The following is a 12711-nucleotide window of genomic DNA, read 5'->3' on the forward strand; positions in this document are numbered from 1 at the left end:
AAGTGGTGGCTTTTGTGACTATACTGATAATTCTTTTTTTCTCGAATTATTCGTCGTGTCCAATAATATATAACGATGATATCATTTGTTACCGTCCAATCCAATGATTATAACATCATTCTGCATCATGCAGAAGCCTGAGTGGATAAAGAATGTTTGCAACCTGGAGGTGTAAGGAGGCATATGAACACCATGGTGATTTCTTCAGGTCACATCAGAAAGAAAAGGTCATTAATTATACCTCAAGAAGTTCTCGGGGCAGCCAAAGCTACACACTGCTACAACCACTTCTGCCTATTTGCCATTTGATTGTGCCACTTGCTGCCTTGCATCTCCTACATGTTCTTGAACACCATGAGCAATGGAAGGTTTTGGGAAGGTACATGTACTGCCTTCAGTAAGCCACACTTTGGGACAAGAGACCTGAAGGGATCCCCCTGCCATCAAGTGGCCATTTGTGGGGGATGCATAGTCCAAGAAGGAGGTGGCATGCATGACAATCTTGTCAACCATGAGAGTAGGACAATGTTAATTAACTCCCTGAGACCAAGTCCTGCATTTGGCTTCTAAACACTTATGGACCTCTCCATCTCCACCATGAGAGAGAGAGAGAGAGAGAGAGAGAGAGAGAGGCTTATGTGTGTGTGTGTTATGTGACTCATATGTGCACTCATTCTCTCCTATTGGTTCATTATTATATCAAGTATAAAGCTCCTAATGGGGTGTGATATGTACCATGGAATACCTTTTAATTTCCCTCTTTATAATTTTTTATTCATTTTTATTAAACGATTTTCATGAAAAACTTAGTTTTTTTCGGATCGCACCCCTCATTTTCATAATGTGCAAAAAAGAATCTTAACTTTTAAATGATAAAATTATCCCTATCGTTATCTAACTTTCATCAAAATCTAATTAGATCGAACTAATAATATTACCAAATCAATGGTAATATTTTTGAAAAGAATTATAATATTTTTAATTCCTGAATCAAAATACTATAATTTCTAACACTAGACCAGTTTAACTGAAAATTCCAATCTAATTAGGTTCTAGTGAGAAATCTTTCTTTTTTTTCCCAAAAATATGACATTATAATATTTCTTTAAAGTAATGAACTCTTTTCGGGTATTGTGAAAATGGAGGGTGCGATGCGCAAAAAAAGCCAAAGGGCTTTTCCCCAAAATCGCCATTCTCATTTTTATTTAGTCCACTTCCCAAATTACCCACAGGATCACCCAAAACAGATCCTTTGTCAGTGCGAGACGTTCATGGGAAACGGTGAGATTGACGGCTTGGATCATATGGGTGTTCTTTTCGGGCCTCTTTTGTGGGTGCCGAGAGATGCATTCGGCCTTTTTGGACTGGATCAGTGTCCTCTACGTAGTACCTCGCCAACCTGTACCGTGTTCCGGTGGGTGCAGCCGAAAACCGAGCCCACCTGTGCGGGCCTACGTGTAACCCAATCCAAGCAAGTATGTAGCGTCATCGTGTGGGCCCTCAGTGAGTTAGCCCCACAGGCCCGTCTTACGTTACGGGGCGGCCCGCGGAGCGACGCCGCGCATGTCGCGTCGACCCGACGGCCCCGGGACTGCATCAATTCTCGTGAAACAACCGATCCACCTTCCATCTCAATCACCGGGTTGATCGTGGCCGTCAACACTCGACCCCACCAAATCGCACCCGTCGATCGACGGGTCGCGCGGAGCACTCGCCGCGTCACGCGCCCGGGATGTGGCGGGAAACACGTGCTGGACCAGGCTGAGCCGGATCGGTGCTTGTCGTCTTCTGCCACGCCCTATTGCCTGCTCATAAAAGCCACGCTCTTCACAGTTGGAGTCTCACTGCTCTCTTCTGTGGACATCTTTTGGACGGTATCGGGAACCGATCGGCGGTTTCCCAGTTCCGTATCCTGGTTTTCCAGTCACGATAAACCGGTTTGCGTGCTCCCTGAAGCGTCGCTCTTCGATCGATTCAATCTGGTTCGCAACTGATGGTGTGTAATCAAGTAGCTTCAGGTCTTAGGGATTTACTTCTCCTACTTTTACGCGTTAGGGTTAGGATGTTGCGGTTGTCCAGCGTCCGGAAGTGACAAAGAACGTTTTATGGACACGGGTATGTTACGATTTAGTCGAAAATGGTAGATCTGCGATCGCGGTGCCAATGGTTACAGAGCAGAGTGTTGCTTGGTTCATCCGTTCTATCGTTTCTGGAGTGTCTCGGAGCTTCGTTACCTTTCCTATGGTTTTGTTCTGTGCTATGAGTTCTACTTCTCCCCTTTTTCTTTATGGTTCCGTGAGTTGTGGTAAGATTGGAAAAATGCTTGTGGTTTTACCATCGAATCATTTTTGCTAAGCTATTTAATTTTAGATTAGCAGAATATCCTTCTTCCAAAAATTGATGTTTCTATTGTAGTTTGCTACTATTGGAATGCGGACTTGGGGTGTGTTTGCACATGCATGAGAATATTTGATAACTTCTATAGGATCGGCTCCTCAAAATATAGTGAGTCCATGTAAATCAAAGTAATATCTCTCATGCTGCACTTCTATCAAAAAACAGTGCTGGTACCCTGTTTTCATCATGAACAGATCTTGGCAGGCCCTTATCACTTGTTTTTTCAATTAGGAAAAACCATTCTTATACATTAACAGTGAGTTGGTAGTTGGAACACTTTGCTCAATATCTTTCTCTCCACTTTTTTCCTTTTACTTTTTACATTTCTTATGGGTGAAAAAAGAATAATTCTTTAACTTTTTCAGCAAAGTGTATACCTTTTGGTTCTTTGGATTCAATTCTCCAATGATCTCCGGCATCAAAGGAGTTACCTCATAGTTTGTGTAATAATTATTACTGTTATTTTCACGCAAATGTCATTACTAATATTATATAGGCAACATAGGTATTTTTTATTTGTACAATTTATAGAGCTTGATCTAGTCGTGCGTAATCTCAAGAAATTTGTGATCTGATCCTGGCAACATTTATTGTCATTAAAATCAACATTCTTTTCTTTGTCCTGATTCATTGATGCTTTGTGCTTTATATATTATGATAGATTAATTGACTATTATTGAGAAAGTGCAATATGGAAGTCTCTCATTAGTTTACGGCAGTTTTGTTTTACTACATCATTGTTCATCTTATCCGTGCTACTCCAGATTAAGAAGGCCCTGAGAGGAATGAAAGTTGAGGTCACTCATCGTGGTAATATGCATAGAAAATATCACATATCTGGTTTAACATCACAGGCAACTAGGGGACTCGCGTGAGAAACTACTTTGGTGTTTGTTGATACTTGATACAGATCATTTTTTTGATTTTTTTTTGTTCAGGATGATTTAGATGCTCTTAGAATTGCCATCCTTCTGTTGATTGCTAAATCGACTCTTATGCATCTTAATTGTGTCTTGGAATTTGGAAATGACAGTTTCCCAGTTGATGAAAGAGGTACATTCAAGTCCGTCATGCAATATTTTCAAGAGATGTATGGTTTTACCATCCAAAACACCTTGCTTGCAAGTTGGAAACCCACAGAGACCAAATTATCTACCTACGGAGGTAAGTGATAAGTATTCTGTAGTGCATTGTACATTTGATCCATATTTTAAAGTTTTTTGTTGTGCATATGAAGCTTTATATCATAATGGTAAGAAAATCAATTTCAACAGTTATTATAATTGCCTATAGGTCTGAAAAGATTGTGGAAGGGCAGAGATATTCTAAGAGGTTGAATGAAAGACAAATTGCTGCTCTTTTAAAAGTAACTTGCCAACATTCTCATGATCGGGAGCTTGACATCATACAGGTTGAGTATTAATTTTGGCCTCAGTAATTAGTTGTTCTTGATTAACTTGGTAGTCCTTTTTTTATTCTTTCAAAATCCTAGTTTTAGAACCATACTTGCTAAACTACCATTTTTTATTGTCACTGAAACAATAATCCCCCACTTTGAACTCAATTAAAGATGCTCTACGACATAGTAAACATGTGTACTTAATACTAGGTTCACAGTCTCTGCACTTTCCTCAATCTGCAAAGGTTCTTGAGTTAGAGGATACCAATGCCCCTCTTTTGCAGTTTCCTCTTTCATTCTTTAGATCATTGTTATAATATGCTTTTAGTTTCATTCTTCAAACTAAGTTTAATATAGAGTGTTGGCTACCGAGGTAGTAAGGGCCTGAATTAGCTGTGTTATTTTATTGGACCGGAGCATGTTCGAATTGGGAAGTAGGATGGTACTAGTAAGGATGCACCTGATTTGGTCTTCCAGCTGATCGAAATTTATTGTCCTTCACTGAACCGTTACAACTAATTGTTTGGCCCAGTTTGATGGGATGAGGTGAGTTTGTGGATTGGCGATTCAGAAAATTCAGGTTGGTTGAATTAGGTTGCACTTGCTGCTACCTTTAATTCAGGTACAAAGGGAAAAGGAGTAGGTATTCTCATTATCACACCAAATTTAAGATTTATAATTGAGGTTCTAGTGGAGAAAGGTGTGTGATACAAGTTCCCCATACAAGCAGCTGAAAAAACAAGGGCAACAGTCCCATGAGTGGGGTCAGGTTGTGTTATCCTTTCGGCTTGTTGTTTCTGAAGTACTCAATTGTGTTTGGTTTGGGATTCCTAAGTTCTATCAAACCAAGGCATGAATCCTCACTCAGAAGATTTTCCTGTTCCCTGGATTTGACTATTCAAACAAAATATTTTTCAAGGTATCATATGTTTCACCTGTTTATTTCAATTTACTGCTACGTCAAGATATCCGACAATTCATACAACGAATTATATTAAACAGGATTGAAAATCTTGGGGTTGACCCTATTACATCTGGTGGAGATATGACACCTGTACATGCTGCTATTTTTATTTCATTTCAATTAATTGTTTTTCTCTTTTAGTTATGGTTCGAAACCAAAATTAATGCTAATTTATGCTGATTGGTTCTTTTGAATAACCAGAACACCTGTGTTGACATAAAATGACCCTGCCATTTGCTTAGAGCCTTGTTGCATAGAAGAGTTTGAAAGACATTCATATAGAATTTTTGCAACATAACAATGTATTTTAGTTTCTTTACTTTATGTATCTGTAACTTTGCAGACCGTTGATCACAATGCATACAGTGAAGACCCTTGTGCCAAAGAATTTGGCATCAAGATCAGTGAGAAACTTGCATTAGGTGAGGCTTGTGTTCTGCCTGCGCCTTGGGTAATGGAGAACAAATGAACTATTGCATTTTGTTGTTTTTCTATGAGGCTAGAATTCAATGTAATTGATTTCATCTTTTTGGTTGTACAGCTTAACTGCCATGACACTGGTAGAGAGAAGGATTTCTTGCCAAGAGTTGGCCAAAGGAATATGATGAATAAGGTATTTCATCAGATGCATCTTTTGCTTTTCAAGTTATTAAACCTGCAGGTTCTTATTGTTGATTCTTCTACTGGTGTTATGTGGTTGCACTGTCACTGATGATACTAAAAAATATGCTTATGGCAATGCTAGTGAGTTCTTTTATATTCATGCATCGAAACCTGTTATGATAAGTTCTATGCATCAAAAGCTTTGACATATTACATACTAGAGGATGCATATATGGCTACCATAATTTTGTGGATCTCTGGGCACATCATGTATGCAAGCCATAAGTAACATCTGTAGTAGTGTCAGTTCACTTTTCAGAGTGAAACCCAAGCTACAAACTTGATGTCTTTGATTTTACTCTTTTATGGCTAAAACATCAAAGGTTTCCTAGTTCCTCCAACTTAAGAAGGCTCTAGTAGACTTTTATATTGGGGATGTATAGTGATCCTCTTTTGTTGCTTTGATAATGTTTATTCTCTGTTGTATATATTAGAAGGTGGATCACTTGAACTTAAAAAGGCTAAATAGGCACATGCTTCCTATTTCACTACTTGAACTGTAAAGGCTACAATGAACTTGGTATTGGTGATTTAGCTATCCTCCTTAGATGATTAAATCCTTTTCTCCTTTATCAATAGTTGGACCATTTGGAATCATCGTTCCTAACTTCTTATTACACTATCTTCCTGCATTGATGCTTAGCCTTTGTTAATCATGGATAGAAACATTTTTTTATTCATGCTGGCTATCATGTTTATGTGTCTTAGCTAACTTTTTGGTTTCTGCACTGAAACTGCATTCCTTGCTTTATGGCTCACATGTAATTAGCTTAGGGAAAGGTTTAATTACATGTTTAGTGTCTGTCAGGTATTGGTTTCTTCCGTAGGAAAATAGGAAGTAGTAATACCATTGTTTCTTGATTGATGTATCATTTTTCACATGTACCTCATTCACTCAGGAATGATTTTCTCTACCTTTGTGGGAAGATAATTGGACATGTATGTCGATACTGCATGTTAGTATTACACAATGAATTCTGAATTGGCAAGGGGGTGTTGATGGCAATATCATCCTATTTCATTTGTCTGGAGACTTGCTACTTAGCTGTTATTTGAAAGTGTATTCAAATGATTTCAAGTGACATCACAATTGATGGTCTTTTCAGGGGTTGTGGTGTGCTTCGGTTTTTATGAATTTAACATCATTACATTGGCTTGTTTGTAAAGAGGCATAATAGATTGGACTATTTCATTATTTTGACTGGCTAAAGGTAGATTTGCAGTATTGTAAGTTAATAATGTAACTCTGATATATTCAATGGGGACATGACATTTGCCAAATTAACAGAAAGAAACGACCTTGACTGTATTTTAGTCAATCTAGTATTGCCAGCAATATATTATGTCTTCTTGTCGATCTAGAACTGGAGTTCTCGTCCTGGCTCATGTCAGTTTAAACCATCGACTTATAGCCCACAAGTGTGTTCTGAAATTTTGCTTCTTTATCTATAACAATGAACTTCTGTGTGCTGGTTGAGTGCTATACTTGAACATGTTTGGCCTTCTGCAAATTATTGATTCGATGGAAATAATGCTGTACCAAGTTTTATTTTTTCTCATACAGAAGCATGACTAGGCCTTTCTATTCTTCTCTGATATCATCTTCTTTTATTACTTTTCAATTATAGAAAATGGTGAATGGTGGGAGAGTGACCAATTGGACATGTATCAATTTTGCACAGAATGTTCAAGAGAGTCTTGCTTGTGGATTTTTGTCATGAGCCTGCTCTGATGTGCCAGATATCTGGAATGGTCTGTTCTTGTTCTTATTCTTACTAGAACACATCCTCCTATTTTTTAATCTCTACTCAATTGTTTTTCATATGATGTCAAATAGAATCTACAGACCAATCCTGTTATCTAAATTTTTACAGATTTTTTCACCGGAACCTGTTCTTTGTCTGTTATGTGCTCGCGCTGATCAAGTGAAGAGAGCTTTGAAAGCACACTTTCATGATGCAATAATGAGCATACTCTAGCCCCATGGCAAAGAGCTTGATTTATTGCCTGATAATAATGGTCCCCTTTATGGTATGCTTTCTGTCATGTATGCCATCTTATTCGCTACAACTTAGTGATGCCATTATGCTTGTTGACTTTTTGTCCAATCATACATGAACTTTCAACTTTTCCTACCTGTTCATTCACAGCATTCACTTCCTCTATAATGACAGGTGATGTAAAACGGATATGTGAGACAGATATTGGTTTAGTTTCACAGTGTTGTTTGGCTAAGCATGTTTTCCGGATGAGCAAGCAGTATCTGGCAGATGTTGCTCTGAAAATAAATGTAAAGGTGGGTATCTGGATGCATGTTATCTGTTCCCTTTTTTGATGAAGAGTATTTTGATGGATAGGTTGGAGGTAGAAACACAGTTTTTGTGGATGCCTTGTCAAGACATCCTCTTGTTAGTGACCTCCCTACCATAAATATTTGGTGCTGATGTTACACATCCTCATCCCGGAGAAGATTTCAGCCTTCTATTGCAGTTGTAATTTTTTTCTTCCTTTACAAGTAGCTGTTTTTCTTTGTCGATGTATATGATTATCTGGATTTTAGTGCCTAACTTGGTCTTGATTGTTCCTCAGGTAGTTGCTTCTCGAGATTGGCCAGAGGTGAGAAAGTATGCGGGACTGGTTTGTGCTCAGCCCCATCGCCAAGAATTGATTCAAGATCTGTTCAAAGTCTGGCAAGATCCTTGGATAACTTGTTAACAGCCACTTCTTCATATAGGATTAGTTGATTGTGTTTTTTCCAAATTGGTGTTATGCTAAGAGAAAATGATCTGATAACCATGGAATTTGCTGGGTGCTTCTTATTTCCTTTAAAAGAGCTACTGGACAAAAGCCTCAGCGAATTATATTCTACAGGTATACAACTTAATAAATTTACTTTCCTTTTAATACTCTTTCTATCATAACGATCCATTTATGGTCCTCTCTCTGCAGGGATGGAGTGAGTGAGGGACAATTTTATCAAGTTTTACTTTATGAACTTGATGCAATCAGAAAAGTATGATATCCTGTCACTATTGATCTATGATTGTTACTCCAGTGTTGATATTCTCCAACCTTTTTCTTTCACCTGTATCAGGCATGTGCCTCTCTATAATGGAATTATCAGCCACCGGTGACTTTTGTGGTCGTCTAAAAACATCTAGGCTGTTTGCAAACAATTATAATGATCACTATTCGGTTGATAAGAGCGGAAACATTTTACCCGGTTAGTCTCTTTGATCACATGATGCTGGTTTATCTTCATAGAATTATTCTATTTCTGGTTTCTATTTCTTTATTGAAAGCTCCAAAGCTGACTTCCATGTGGTGATTTGCCTTTTGGGGTTTTCAGGACTGTTGTTGATTCTAAGATCTGCCACCCTACCGAGTTTGACTTCTACCTGTGCAGCCATGCCTGCATCCAAGTAACTCTCATCTCTATCACTGCTTTTCTTCATCAGTTTCGTGCATATACTCATTCACAAATTTGCCCTCCTCACGAACGGTACAAGCCGACCTTCGCACTACCATGTCTCGTGGGACGAGAACAATTTCACAGCAAATGCTCTTCGAATGGTCACAAACAATCTTTGTTACCCGTGAGATCCTACCCCTCTATTCTATCCCTTTTTTGTGCTCTATATAATCTGTGCATCGATACGAGACTTAATTCAATTACTCTGCAGCTATGCACGGTGCACACACTCTGTATCGATCTCTTCCCACCCATCATTATCTTTTACCTCATGACTTGTATGCTGTTCTTTTTTTTGTTAGACTTATCCTAGTATGTTATCTTGAACAGTGCCACCTGCATATGAGCACCTTCTGGCTGCATTCTGTGCCCAGGTTTACATGGAGCAGGAGACGTCAGTTCAATGGCAAGCAGAGCGGCCCGACAAGGAGCCTGTGCTGCTGGTGGACCACACAGCACGAGGTTTCCCGGTAGCGCTGCCATCCATCAAGCCTCTCCCGGCGGCGGGGTCGAAGGAGAAGAACACGTCGTGTATTACTGTTAAGAAATACAGTCGTATCATCTTGTTACAGATTTATATGTGCCTTTGATGCACCATGATGTCTTAATCTCAGGATCGTTCTGAACTCTTGTGCAGACATGAAGTAGCATTCCTTGGCATATTTCTCTTAATCAAGGTTAAATGGGCTGATTCATGGCCCAAAACATTGATCCAACTCTTTTTTCGTTTTACTTGTCCCTATCTTTATGTTCTTCCAAAACAGTAGTAAAGGCTCAGACGCCGGCCTCACATCATTGGCACCATCTTTCTCCCCATTCGCGAGTAAATGCGTGGTCAAAAAAGTGCCACATCTCGTTTGCCCCAAAACATTAATTCCAATCAAACACCTACCTGCAATTTAAAGTTCAAAAGTTGGACGCAGACCTCACACCCCCCCCCTCGTAATAATTCATCCTCCACCGCTGAACCTCCATTAGTTCGGAAATCAAAATCATCCAACTTTTCGAGCCATCCAAATTAATTGGCAATCGTCATGCGCTTTCTTTCTTTCTATTTAGGTAAATTTATGATCCAACTTAGCTAACTCAACCCAAATCTCCCAGTGAGAAAACTCATGACCAATTCTTCATGACCGGCTCTGCGATTGCTGTCTGTATAAACTTGGCAGACAAGAACAACACGGTTGGGAAGTCAAGCAATTGCATTTGATCTCTCTCTCTCTCTCTCTTTCTCATTAAGTTGCGGCCCGAGCAACCAATAAAAGATCTCTCAATTCGACCCCGAATCAGTACTCATCTACCTGCACAAAGTCAATGTTTGCTTCAACCTCAGTTCTCCTGCCAATTTATTGAGTTTACAATGTGTCACACAAGCTACATGCAGGGTGTTGATAAAGTCAAACGAGCTTGTACCGGACACAGTGGTCTTGGTGATGCTACTTATTGAGGTCAGACACCTTGAACATCATCAATGCTGACCTCATGAATTGGCAAGTCATACAAAAGTCAACCTGGAGTTAGAAGATGGAGTCAACTGCACTTGGACTATGACCTGCTACCTTCCCTTAAATCCTCCTCCTCCTCCTCCTCCTCCTCCTCCTCCAGGGAGGATGAGCGGTAGTGTTGGTCTGGGTCTTCTGTACTCCTCCATGCATTCAATTCATGGCTGGTCAAACAAGAATACGCTCGTCTGTATGTTGTTCTATGCAACGTGACACTGACTAAGTTTGAACTGAAGAAACTGGAGTGAAGTTTAATTTGACTGGGAGTGTTTGATGTCTCACGTATCGTTTTATCTTTCTGTAGTGAAACGTGTCAGATAGATCCAATTTTTTTGTCTTATTATTGCAGCAAATTTGGCTTACGTCACGATTTAAGTCTCGAGAAGCTGTGCAGAAAACAAGAGCAGCGACAAGAATGGAGCACCACCTGTCGCGACTTGAGTCGTTGGTCTACGTTTGCGTAGTTACCCTTGTAGGGTTTTGAAATGTCATGTTTGCCCCTTTGGATTTCAATATGACGCATTTATCCCTCCGTATCAAGTTATTACCCATAGCAGATTCAAGTGGACTACTTACCAGAAGGCATAGTTGAAAAATTATATATATATATATATATATATATATATATATATATATATATATATATATATATATATATATATATATATATATATATATATATATATAAGCCTAATATTTAAAGTATATTTTTGAGAATTTTCATGAGCATTTGAAGTTTATTAAGCCTAAGATTTTTCTTTATATTTTATAAGATTTTGAAGTATATTATCTTCGTTTATATTTTATACATCTTTATTTTACGCACATTGACCCTTCGAGATTGGGTATACTCTCTATCAAAAATAATTTTTAAGAATTATTAAAAATATTATCCATATTGAATTATCTTGATTTTTTTAATTAAAATTAAAATAGAAAAATACTAATTTTCTAAGAAAAAAAAGAACCACTGCTTGATTTTTTTTAAATAAAATTCATATAGTAATTAATATAAAAAAAAGGCTTCTTCTTTGCACCACATTTAACTCATGGACTAATATAAAATAATCGATGTCCTTTTCTAATGACATCTGAAGAAAAGTCATTGTTGTACGACTTTGAATATTTCAATTTTTTTTATTACTTTGGGTAATTAAAAAAAATCATGAATCGATTTAAAAATATTTCTCGTGGGACAACAGCTTATAAATTAGAAAAAAAACATGCATACATGCATACATCAAATAATAGAGAACGCAAATGGCCAATTTAGATGAGAGAAGGTCCAAAGTGTAACGGTGACTAAACGCAAGCATACAGCCCCTTCCATTAAATAATAGAAAAAGAATTATATTGAATTGACTGCTAAGAATTATTTAGTTTTCATATTCCACAAATACATCCTCCATGGACTAAAGTTGCAAGAAAGAAAGAAACATATTTTGTATGGAGGGTGCAACCCATATTATATCAAATTTGCAAGATTTTTCATATTTTATTATTTCCTTATAAAACCCAAACATATTTATTTTTAGCATTAAATTTTGTCTTATAAAAATTATTTGATAATAAGGTTGTCTTACAAAAAATATTGGGTACTAAAATAATAATTGAAGGCATAAAAATTATGGGAGTAATTTTCCAACCCTTAAAATTGTAAGTTAGTTTTGCACACCGCTACTCAAATCAAGAATTCTCCACTTTTGATAAGAAATATATATATATATATATATATATATAAATACATATAATTATATTTTACTTTTAAAAAGTGTATTAGATTTGTGATCTAAATAATTGATCAATCGATTCGACCGACGATCCAATCGATCCGATCCGATCCGACTATAATAATCAAAATTATAGTGCATGAAAAACATGAGAGGAAAGATAAAAAAGACTTTTTTGATGCACGTTGCAAGAAAAAACACACAAAAACAAAAACAAAAAGGTTGGCCAATGTGAATCCTTGTGGTCTGCAATCAAACATTTGATAAAGCAGAAAATGACTTCCATGAACGATATTTTGTTGTTCCCATGTGTGATCAGAGACTTGTATTTCCTGTGGTGGAAGAAGAAGAAGAAGAAGAAGAGGTGAGGTACGTGTTGCACGCAATGATTCAACGTGCCTCTATCGTTTCCCTTTCCGCCCCCCATTACGTAGCTCGGATGACACCTACCAACACAACATCTCTTATCTCTTGTTGTTTCAGTGGCAAAGACATCGCGTTCCTCTCTTGTTGCGAGGGAGATTAATGCAAAGAAAGTGAAGTCTCGTCGATGCATCTCATCATGAAAAGACCCCCACATCTTC

General features: G+C 37.9%; 1 long non-coding RNA gene across 9 annotated transcripts; it reads left to right on the forward strand.

Moving 5' to 3' along the window:
* Positions 1–1857: 1857 nt before the first annotated feature.
* Positions 1858–9539, forward strand: LOC135678243 (uncharacterized). 9 transcript variants are annotated; one of them, XR_010514869.1, is made up of 14 exons: positions 1858–1996; positions 3431–3561; positions 3691–3808; positions 5104–5182; positions 5302–5373; positions 7052–7175; positions 7298–7454; positions 7598–7915; positions 8013–8294; positions 8373–8436; positions 8518–8646; positions 8773–8845; positions 8933–9019; positions 9226–9539. It is a non-coding gene; the product is annotated as an uncharacterized LOC135678243 (long non-coding RNA). The 9 variants fall into 9 exon arrangements; XR_010514870.1 differs by having other exon boundaries at positions 7598–7719; positions 7781–7915; positions 8773–9019; XR_010514867.1 differs by having other exon boundaries at positions 1858–3268; positions 8773–9019.
* Positions 9540–12711: the final 3172 nt, after the last annotated feature.

This window comes from Musa acuminata, chromosome BXJ1-7 (assembly GCF_036884655.1).
Source record: "Musa acuminata AAA Group cultivar baxijiao chromosome BXJ1-7, Cavendish_Baxijiao_AAA, whole genome shotgun sequence".
Classification (NCBI taxonomy): Eukaryota; Viridiplantae; Streptophyta; class Magnoliopsida; order Zingiberales; family Musaceae; genus Musa; species Musa acuminata.